We start from the raw sequence: 11,475 nt of genomic DNA, 5'->3' as shown, positions 1-11,475 counted from the left end.
CAGGGATGAGGCATTTAGTTTAGGGAAAAACCTAAAATGGGGTGTTAGGTTTAGGAATTAGATTAGGGGAAAACTCGTAGGGAACAAGAATTGTCTCTAGAATGACTTAAGCTTCACAGGGATCAGACTCTTCCATAATTCAATAACAGTTCAGCTTCTACCAACACAGTTCAGTTCACCTCAGCCTTCATACTGCACAGGAGGAAGGGGAGCCTCTGAGATAGAGGGCTCCTGTCCCATAACACCAAGCTGCCAGCATTTCCTAAGTCCTGAGTCAGTTCCCTCTCCTGTTGCATTTCCAAACCGTGAGGCTGGCAGCTTGCCATCAGCCTGCTCCTAATAATGCCTTCCTTACAAGAGAGCAAGCAGACCATCAAGTGGATATCCTGCTAAGATGTACTGAAGCATTTTGCTTCATAAATACTACTTCCTGTAATTGTAATTGCAGTAACAGTGTTACGTTACTCTGCTCCTTTTGCTCGTGAAAGGTGATGAGGTCACATTTCATAGTTCGGAAAATTGGAAATTTTTGTGGTTCCACCCATGCAGTAAAAAGAAAAAAAAAAAAAAAGAAAAAGGATAATACTGTTCTGGCAGTTTGTTTTCCTTCAGATTCCGACTCTGAGGTGGTGTTCTCAGCTCTGTTTCATCACCAGCTCTCCAAAAGTAAACAACACAGTAAATAATTACAGTCTGGTTCTGAAGGCTAATTTAATGACAGCAATAGAATTCTCTCCCTGGAAAAAATCTCCCATGAGATCTCTCTCTCTGAAACTATAAACCTTCCCTGACACTGTAAAATACTGGCCTTTGGTGGCAATCAGCTGTAAGGACAATTCTTACAAGCAGATGCCTCCTCCTGCGGCACATTAAACCTGTTTTCCATGGCTACTGAAGCAGTGGAAGGGAGACCTTCTCCGCATCTCACCTGAAGCAGTCTAACTGCTCTGTGACTTCTGGTGTTTAGTGAGGACATCTTGCTGCACTTCAGTGTAAGAAAGAAGCTGACCAGGTGTTGTGTCTCTAAATCAGAGATAAACACAGAAGAACAAGCATAGACAGAAATTCTCTATTTCTGCAAAGCCATTTTTGTCTTAACTACTTTTCACAGCCAGGAAGCATTTTTATTAATGATGTTAAGGAACATGCTGGTTTATGTGAGCACTGAAACCCTGGGAAATAGAAAAAAAAAGGCAGGAATATTTAAGGAATTCCAGCATTTTGAGATATCTTAAATGGGAGATACAGGGTTTTCTTTCAAAGGCTAAATTGGTTTTCTACTGCAAAAGGATTCTTGCAGCCCACAGAACCACTGAAATTCTTTTACCTGAACTCTGGCATGAATATTTATGAACATTTACAGATCAAGTGGTGATTTCTTGAATTTTTGGGTTTGCTTTATTCAGTGGGGTTTTTGCTTGGGTTTTTCATGTTTTTTTTTCCATAGAAAACTACCCCTGTGATGCAGAGAATCCCATCACTTCTCCATACAGATTTTCCAGATCGTCAGTTGTGAATTATTTTCTTTTTTGGCAAATTATTTTACCTTTGGAAATGGTGAAAGTGCTTACTAGCAGTGACACACTTAAAAGATATCCATGAAGGGTGACTCCACCTCTGAAGTGCAGCATGGGAATGCCGTGGGTGCACTGCTGGCTCAGGGCACTATACTGTGCTGTAATTATAAATCCCTGAAGCAAGCAGAGGCACATCTTCCCGTACCAGACGATAATACAAGAGGAAGAGGGAGATAAGGCCCACGTTCAGGAAAATACGTGCTTAGCCAAAGAAGACATTGTGTCCTCATCCTTTTTCCTTTCTTACCCCCTTCCATTAGCCTTCCCTCTCCCCACTCCTTTCACTTTTTCACCATTTAATTTGCCATTCCCAAGAATGGCCACCACTTAAAATGACAGTATTTATTCCTGTTCTAATGGAAGGTGTCTGGTATAGTAGAAGGTGCTCCCACCCGTGGCAGAGAGTTGGAACTGGAGGAGCTTTAAGGTCGCTTCCAACCCAAACTGTTCTGTGATTCCGTGATGTTCATGATAGTTACTCTGCTCATGATCTACACTGCTGTCATATCTCCATTGTAAACTCTGGGCAGAGCTTGTTTTTCTGTTACTGCACAGAACCATCACAACTGGGATCCCAGGCATGGTGGGTGTCTTGCACCAACACCGTAAATATGGTGAAAACAGTAGAAGAACACACCAAGCAGGCAGTTGTGGAGGCTGCCCCAGAAAGCTGCTGCTTCTTGTTCTGCACCCATCACCCCCATACACTGCTGGGCTGCCCCAGATTTTGTCTTGTGATGAAACGGGCAGGCTTCATGCTCCCAGGGCTTTAGCCCAGGGTCTCTCCTGGTGATTTCCACCTATTAAAATTACTTGAAAACCCGTTTTAAAAACTAAACCATGGATGAAGCAGTCCTGCCCTATGCACTGGGAAAATGCTTAATAAATATAAAAGGCCATTACTTACTGAGGTTGTCAACGTGGCTTCTCCAGTTTAACACGAGTTTCTTGGCTCCCTGGGGTCTGTGTAAGGAAGTAAAAGGCTTGTCAAGGACGGAATTTGGAAATCAGCTAGCATGGTGTCAGCCAAATCAGAATAGGTTCCAGAAATTCTTCATCCTACTCCTGTAATTTGGTAACTGTTAGTAACTTTTCTTTAAGGAATGTTTTATGTTGGGATGCGAACAGCAGACAGGAGAAGTAAGATGTTTTTTGTTGCTTCTTTATTCATATCCATGTCACCTCATGTATTTCTGGTCCTTGCCACCCAAGACAGGAATTGCACTTGTCCTTACTTCTGATTTTGGTGCTACAATTGTCTCTCACTGCTGACAGACCTGTTTACACCAGGACCAACTGGATGCCAGTCTTACATTGCTTCCTTCAGCAGCTGTGACCTGAGGGCATATAGAGACATGAAACAGCCTTTCCAGAGCCAAGTGCTGTTTCATCTCTACAGTGAGAATGCAATTGAACCAGTTTCGCTAACATTTTGGTAGACTTGTCCACTCATCTCCTTCTGCTGTATGGTGTTTGCAGTCTGCTTTTATCTATCTATCTGTGGTGCTCTTTACTTCCATCTCCACCATTGCATTTCTGAATCCTAGCTATATTTTCCTCTGGAATACACAACAGAAGAAATTCAGAGATAAATATTACAGGGACTGACATCTTCTAGTTATCAAGAATGGTGCTTTTATGAAGGTGGAGCATCTCTCTCTTTGTCATAGCGTCAGGAATTTAACTCCTGGTTGCCATTTAGCTCAGCCCAGCTCACCAACAGAGCATAAAACATATGACAGGTGACCTGCAGGTCCTTAACATCTCAAGTTTCCTGACAGCTCACCACAAAGAGCCTCTGCTGGCTGGATGTTTCCCAGTCTTAAAAGAGCAGCTCTTGGGAAACACCTAAGGAAGATGTTTTCAGAGACTTTGCTCTTCCCCCTTTCATGTGCAGCTAATACACATACTTGTCATCAATGAAATTACACATATTATGTATGTTTCTAGTGCTGTATCCATAATTATTAAAATAATAATCTAATTATACTGATTTCATCTGAGAGTTGAGAAACTTTTGAAAGGTTTGTAAGTGGGTAGCAACCAAATTTCAGTGCACTCAAGCTTTCTGCCCACGCAGTACAAATTAACTGCTGGGAGGGAAGTAGTTCACTGTAGGGCAGAGCGCCCCTGCAATTACCAGGTTCAACAGCGACCTCAGAAATGTTTGTGAACAAAGCTGCTGCTTGTGCAACAGCAGCCTTTGCTCCTGGCTTAGCTGCACAGGGGTGCACACAAAGTGCATGCACTGGACAGGGATTTGTGTTTAGAACACTGATTTCTGCAACTGGGACAATGACATTTTAGGAGATGAGAGATTTGTCTACAGCTTTGCTTCTGAGGAAATTAATACTTTTAACAAAAATGTTCTTCCTTCTGAAATCTGGTCCTGTTTGACTCTTTAACACTCTCCAGCTAAATAACCACAGTCCTCACAAGCTGTAAGCCACACATACCTCTTCGTTCATGTCATAACTGTGATATGGGTCATGTAGTACATTTTAACATTACACATACACAGGTATATTCCTCATAATCTGAGCTCTACCGAGGTTAGCTAGTGCAGCAGCTCACACCCATCAGCTGCTTCTGGGTTGGTCTGCTGCTTCCCTGACTCATCGGCTGCTTCTGCACATAGAGCCTTGTGACTTGGGGGTGGCCAACTGTGCCACCCCTGTGGGAGGGCAGAGTGTTGCTTCAGGCCACCTTTTCCTTACTGTTCTTTTCACCCACATTTCTCTCCTTACTCAACTCTGCTCTGTTCCATCCTCTTCTCCCCACTGCATTGCCTGCTGACCCACACTATGTCCGCTTTACTCAGCTGAACATCTTGTTTTCACCACTGCTGCAGAGCAATGCCAGAGCCCTCACTGCTCATCTTGGGCACTCTCAAGATGAACGTGGCCAAGAAACCATGCAAGGGGATGGGGGTTGGAGGAAATAATTTGTGTGCTTGCAGCCCAGAAAGCAACCATATCCTGGGCTGCATCAAAAGAAGCATGGCCAGCAGGTCGAGGGAGGCAATGCTCTCCCTCTACTCTGCTCTGGTGAGTCCTACATCCAGCTCTGGGGTCCCCAGCACAAGAGGGACATGGAGCTGTTGGAGCAAGTCCAGAGGAGGCCACAGAGATTCTCCAAGGGCTGGAGCACCTCTGCTCTGGAGACAGGCTGAGAGAGCCGGGCTTGTTCAGTCTGGAGAATAGAATGCTCCAGGAAGACCTTAGGGCAGCTTCCAGTGCCTAAAGGGGCCAACGAGAAAGCTGGAGAGGGGATTTTTACAAAGGTCTGTAGGGACAGAACAAGGAGGAGCCTTTGGCTTTAACCTGACAGAGGGGAGATTTAGACATGAGGAAGTTCTTCCCTGTGAGGGTGGTGAGGCACTGGCACAGGGTACCCAGAGAAGCTGTGGCTGCCCCAACCCTGGCAGTGTTCAAGGCCAAGGTGTTCCTTCCCATGGAAGGCAGTAGGAACTGTATGAGCTTTAAGCTCCCTTCCAACCCAAATCAAACTGTGATTCTATGAAATATGCTGTGGGGTGGGAGAACGTCACTAGTGGCTTATGACCTGCGCTAAGCTGTGAAACAGAGATTTTTCTATGAAAGGAGAAGAATCTGCACTCGGATGTATGGGAGACTCTGGCAAGTGGCACCGTCTGGATAACATAAACAGTGTACCAAGTTTGGCGAGGACCTGGCTTGCGGTGCCAACCCCATCTAGTCAGTAAATCTCCTACTGTCAGGGTTTTACTACCTTGAATCAAGTTATAGCTGCTAAACTGCATAGTGCTTCATTGCAGGTTGCAACAGCCAAGAACACTATCTTTTCAAGTGCTTGATCATATACACTTGCTCATTAAGTCTTGCTATCCACCCAGTTTCTTCCCTGAGGGCAGCTCAGGGCATGGGAGGAGCCATTATGGGTTAAACTGCTAGAGCCCAAGGAGACTGACAGAGCAATACAGTCCTGAAGCAGCTCCAGGACCAACGAGGTTTGCTTGATCTGTTGCTGATGAGCACTGCAAACAGCCCTGGACTGCTGGGAACACCCTCTGCACACCAAGAGAAGAGCAGAAGTGCAGGAGCACCCAGGGAGGAGCTGAGAGCACAGCTGAGATGTGCCCATGCTGTTCACAGCAATAGAGCAAAGATAATCTGTCTGTGCTGACACAGAAAGAGGATATCCATAATTCATCTCGGCTTTCTTATCTGCAACAGCAGGGAAGGCAATGTGTCACTTGGAAGGGCTGCTGGCAGACTTGGTGAGCATGGGGACAGGCAAGAGGAGAGTGTGGAGCACATGTCCCAAGAACATGGCAAACAAAGCAGATAGTACCTGGGAGCTTCTCTTGGTCCCGCAGGCAGTTCTGGATGTTGTCTCCTAGTGACATGGGGTTCACAAGCATCTGCCTCTCCTTGCATGTTCACACTTTCCTCCCGAAGCTCCACCTGGAGCAGACCCAAACCCATCAGGGTTAGCAGGATTTGGACCTAGTTTTTCCCTCTAAGTATGTTATTGGGAAAACAGGCAAACGAAATCTGTTTTATCAGCCCTTGGCTTGTAATCTAGTCCTTTATCTGGCTTCTGAATGTCAGCATCCAGCACAGCTCCCTTCTCACACCCTGAGACCTTGGAGCCTGAGTGGTCCCTCATGTTTGGTCCTCAGCTTTGACACCAGCCAGTGAAAACCCCTACTTTGTGCCCACCTGGTTCAAATAAAGGCACATAAAACATCTGCTAAACCAAACTGCAACCTCAGGTCAAAGCAGGGAGCTGGGAAAGATTTCATAAGGGAGATGGACCACCCCCTTAGCCACCACCCTCAGTTATTTCATTCTCATTTGAAAGACAGCATCTTTACAGAGGTGAAGGCAATGTAGGTGTTGCTATTCTTCCTTGAAATAAGCATCCAGCCGGTACCTGAAATGCAAAACCAGTCCAGGATTATGTTCCCTTTTGCCTTATAAATCCCCTCCCCCTCATTATTACTTACAAATCGGAAGACAACAAAGCCTGGATCACCATAAAAATGTATCTCTGACCTTACCATAGGTGAAGCTATGAGGAGCTAGCAGGTTTCTGAGACACTTTGCTAACATGGTCAGATTAGTCACACAGCTCAGTTACTGAACCAGTCCCACATTCCCATCAGTATAGGGCACTGGAGAGCAGAAGCTTTACCCTCCAGCTGTGAAAACATCTCGTGATAACCCTGAACTTGCCAGAAATAGTAAAGAATCTCTTATTTCAATGGAATAAATGGTGATCATATACTTCATCTTTTTTTTTGTTTGTTTTTTTTTCTATATTATGCTCCTAAAAAAAGTGAGGATTGCAGTCTATAGCTGTCAGTAGGACTTTGTTCAGGGCCCAAATCCACATAAATTCAGTGGTAGATGGAAACTATGGTTCCTGACCCAAGGCCTTTGATTTGACAGGAGCTTTGTACACAGAGAGTGCTGAAATGCAAAGCAAATCACAAGTCAGTTTATTCTGTTCAGATTCTGCTGCCAAGTGCATCCGTTTACTCTGGCACTTGCTGGTGAGGGGTCAGAGAGAACTGTTATGTTTATTTCCTCACTTCGGATTCAGCCTGACTAAGCACAGTTGCAACTATCCATATACCTAGTTTGAAGTGAATGATACTGCAGAGAGTACATTTAAAATTGGCAAACCAATGGCACACATTTCCCTGTGAGTCATATTCCACATGAATGCCAGTCTGACAAGGTGAAGGATGCTCTACTGGAATATGGTAAGACAGAAGCATATCTAAAATGTGTTGTTGCTACACCCATTTGCAGCACTCCCCATACTACTCCTTTTGAAGCCAAAGACAAACCTTCTGTGTAGTTGTGAGGGACCAGTTGACCCAGTACCTTTATAAATCCCACTGCAGTGCTCTAGGATTCTTTTTCCCCCCCCTTTTATTAGCTTATAGCTCAACTTCTTATTGATCTGAAAGAATTTAAGAGCAGATTCTGGAGCTTAAAATGCATGCTGCTGCAATGAAGCCTAGATGCACACGACCTCTACATACTATTTTACTAAGGAAAAGTGGAGGTCTGGAACAGTAAGCAAGGGATTTTTCCAGTCTCTGCTAACTACAGTTGATTGTGCCTGTGCATTTGAGCAGACCTCTGATCAATGTCTGCTTTGTCTTAAGTCAAGGCTGATACCTTCCCTTGTTCCTGAAATAAACACAGGTATCAAAGGCTTAAATTAGATGATTTTCTAGCCTGCATTACATTCTCATTTACTCAGGCGATCAACTAACTGTAACTGAAATTCTGAAATGCAAGTATATTTTAGCAGGCAGTATCAGCATGGAGCAATACCAGCACAGCTGAGCTCTCTGGATTCTTACCATGCACAAATCCTGCAGACTGTCCCTCCTGAGAGAGCTGGGCTTGTACAGCTTGGAGAAGAGAAGGCTCTGGGAAGACCTTAGAGGAGCTTTCAGTGCCTAAAGGGGCTGAGAAGAAATCTGGAGAGGGACTGTTGACAAGGGCCTGTAGGGACAGGACAAGGAGGAATGGCTTTAAACTGACAGAGGGGAGATTCAGATTAGACATTAGAAAGCTTTTCCCTGTGAGGGTGGTGAAGCCCTGGCACAGGTTGCCCAGAGAAGCTGTGGCTGTCCCATCCCTGGCAGTGTTCAAGGCCAGGTTGGGCAGGGCTTGGAGCAACCTGATCTAGTGGAAGGTGTCCCTGCCCATGGCAGGCTGTAGGAACTGCATCAGCTTTAAGCTCCCTTCCAATCCAAACCATTCTATGAGTCTATGACTCTATTATTAAGTGCAACTTATTGGCACAGATGAGGAAACAGACCAGAAGGGCTCACACTGGGGGGGCTCTTCCTGATCTCCAATGTCTGTTGCACATAAATGCACGTTTGGTAGGCCCAGAACTAAGGCCAGAATGAGTCATTCTTACTCCCTAGCCGTACTCCCAGCTAGTCAGTGGCAGCCATCAATAAATAAATGTTTTGTGTATCAGCCTTGATACAAATATCTTGTGTCTACCAGCTTGTACAATGAGGCTCTGTGTGTGACAGCCCACAGCTCCTGTCCTGGAGCAGGGCAACACTAGCTAAAGGCATGATAGGCACTAGCTTCCCTGGAAATGTGCCACACAGCTGAGGTCTTAAAGTGACCACTGCAGGAGAAGGATGAAGGAAACTATGTTCAAGTAGCCCAGACTGGGGAGTTAAAGAAATGAGGGGGCTTCTAGGGGCCTAATCCTTGTATGAAGCCTATGACATCTCCTTCCTTAAGACCTTTGAGCAGCCTGGTCTAGTGGAAGGTGTTCCTGCCCATGCAAGTGAGTTGGAACTAGGTGTGCCTGCCAGCATGAATTTTGAGTATTTACTGTCTTGTGGCCAAAAGCAGTGCCGGTCCCTAGGGTGGGAATCATTAAACTAGAGCTTCAGCACAGTTTGCAGTATCTTGTATACGTTAGCTGTATCCCCTGGCACCACAGTCAGGCAAAGCAGAAGACACTTTGGAGAAGCAGAAAGAAAATCACACTCCTGGTTGGTTGTAGCATGTGACCTGGGTCTCAGGATGGAGTCACTACATCAAGTGTTAGCTTGTTGTGCCAAATTACTGGCTAATGTCTTGCCTTTTCCTCTAACATGCCTGGGTGGGAAAGGTCTTCATGCTTTCTCCTGTCATCAGACCAATGCGGCACATGACTAAGTGACCAATGGCATCATCCTTCAAAAATTTGACTAGGGAAGAGGAACTTGCAGGAACAGTTTCAGAATAGGGCATGCAGATTTGATGTCAGCAAAACTGTATTTCAAGGCACATGAAAGACTGCTGTTACTGCCTTATTTATAAATAAGGATATATCTGTGGCTGCTTATTTCGGGAGGGAGAAATATGTAACATCCTGATAAAGAATTTGATTCTAACCTGGGAGGAGGGAAAAAACATCAGGCACCAATCATGAAATACAACTGTACCAGCTAAGACAAAAGAGAATGGAGAACAACAAAACAGAAAGCACGACTTGCAAAGAGGGTGATAAATAAACTGAAAAAGCTGCCAAATAATGGCTCATTGTAAAGAAATCTATGAGAAAAGGGGATTTATGGAAAGCTGTCATTCCTTGATACTACTAGCACAGCACATAAGTTCAGAGAAGATAAAGGAAATACAACAGGAGTCTGGCCTGGGCAAGCCATAAGATCTTCCTCAAACCCAACAAGTCAGGTTACTATGAGTAAGTAGTAAAGAATGGTGTTAGACCCATTTGATGCTTTAAGTAAGCTAAGCAAGGGTGAAATGCAATATAATATGGAAAAATTGTAGAAAATCAGAATCACAAGCTGTTTCTTTGAAAATTCATGGAAACTTGGTGCACTTCCAAAGAATCTATTAAATGTGCAGATGGCACCCAGTTAGAAAACACTACAAAGAGCTTAAAGGGCTTCAAATGGATTCAAAGTGATCTTGACATGTTGGACAAAACCTGAAAAATAAGGGAGTGCAAAACCAGGGCCAAATGACTTCTCTGAAGCAGAACTTCTCAGCTGCGCAAACACTGAATGAGGAACAACTGATGAGGTAGGAGTTCAGCAAGGGAAGGATATGGGGATTCTGGTAGATTGTAAATGTCAGCCCCATCCTCATTGTGCAAAAAAAAAGGAACCATCCTATTGTGAGAACCAAGACAAACATGAGATAACTCTGTGCTTCTCAGCTTGGGTGGGACCACCTCTGGGGGCGATGTCTGTGTCCTTCCTTCTTTGGTTACTGTTCTTCAGGAAAGATGGAAACAAATTCTAAAGAAAATGGGGAGAGCTACAGGACTGGTTACATACCTGTGACCAGCATGCCAAGATAGAGTAAGCAGAGTTTCTAATACAGTTAAGAGATAACTGGGGGCATGCATCAGAAGATCCAATTAAGTACAAGGGGGATAAAAAGACACTGGAATTACTTTGCTTCCCATATTTCTTTGGGACAGGTTTAGGTTATAAACTAGCAATGATTTTCTAACAGAAAGGACAGTTAAATATTTAATACATCATCTTGAGGGCTCTGGTTTATTGCTCTTTCAAGATCAGCTACATAATCATCAGTAGGTTGATGCTGTCTTGTGGGAGAAGGGTAAAAAAAGACCAGCACTTCTTGACTGTTAGAAGTTGTGTTTTGTAGAGAACACATGGACCCTCTTACAAGTATTTTGGTGGCTATGAAGAACAAAGCCCTTAAGATATAGCTAACCTTTACTGTCTTACAATACTTGGATTTCACAATAAGAATGATAAACATTCAACTTTGTAACTGGTAGTGGTTGGGAACCTGTGCCTGCTGACAGGTAGAAACGTATTTGCCATCCACGTGCATGTTGGAGGGGAGGAGTTTAAAAATAAATACATTTACGGATGGCCTCCAGGTGACCAGCAAACTGGACCCCAGAGATCTCTTTCAGCCTATTGCTTTGATTCTTTGGACACAAGGAAAGGCCCTCATGGTGCCTGGCTTTCCTTCACCGTAAGGCATACAGACACTTGTGCTGATTCATTATGAGAAACAGCTCATCCCTGGCTGCCTTCCAGATTTTAATGTAAAATGGGTCTGGATTTGGGGGTATCCTCATTACTAGCTACCCTGAAAGCCAGCTCTGAGGGCACCATTTCCACCAGTTCTAGCCTGCCTGCTTCTCTGCTCTCCCTTTCTTCAGTCCCTTACTGCAGAAAGCAGCGCGTTGGTCAGCGATCTAGGACAGAAGGTCCTCATGTGCCACCTGCTGGCTTCTGGGAAATGTTGCACCGGGATGAGCGCTCAGTGCTCCTAAGCCGGGGCTCTCGCAGTCAGCATGGGAAAAGGATGGCACAGGGTTGTGGTTTCTTCCCGAGTCTGATGCAGGTCCAAAGTAGGTGAATAGT

Source organism: Pezoporus wallicus, unplaced genomic scaffold, assembly GCF_028554395.1.
Source record: "Pezoporus wallicus isolate ANWC-B61680 ecotype Strahan unplaced genomic scaffold, APGP_CSIRO_Pwel_v1 contig_7351, whole genome shotgun sequence".
Classification (NCBI taxonomy): domain Eukaryota; kingdom Metazoa; phylum Chordata; class Aves; order Psittaciformes; family Psittacidae; genus Pezoporus; species Pezoporus wallicus.
This window is presented reverse-complemented; position numbering follows the sequence as displayed.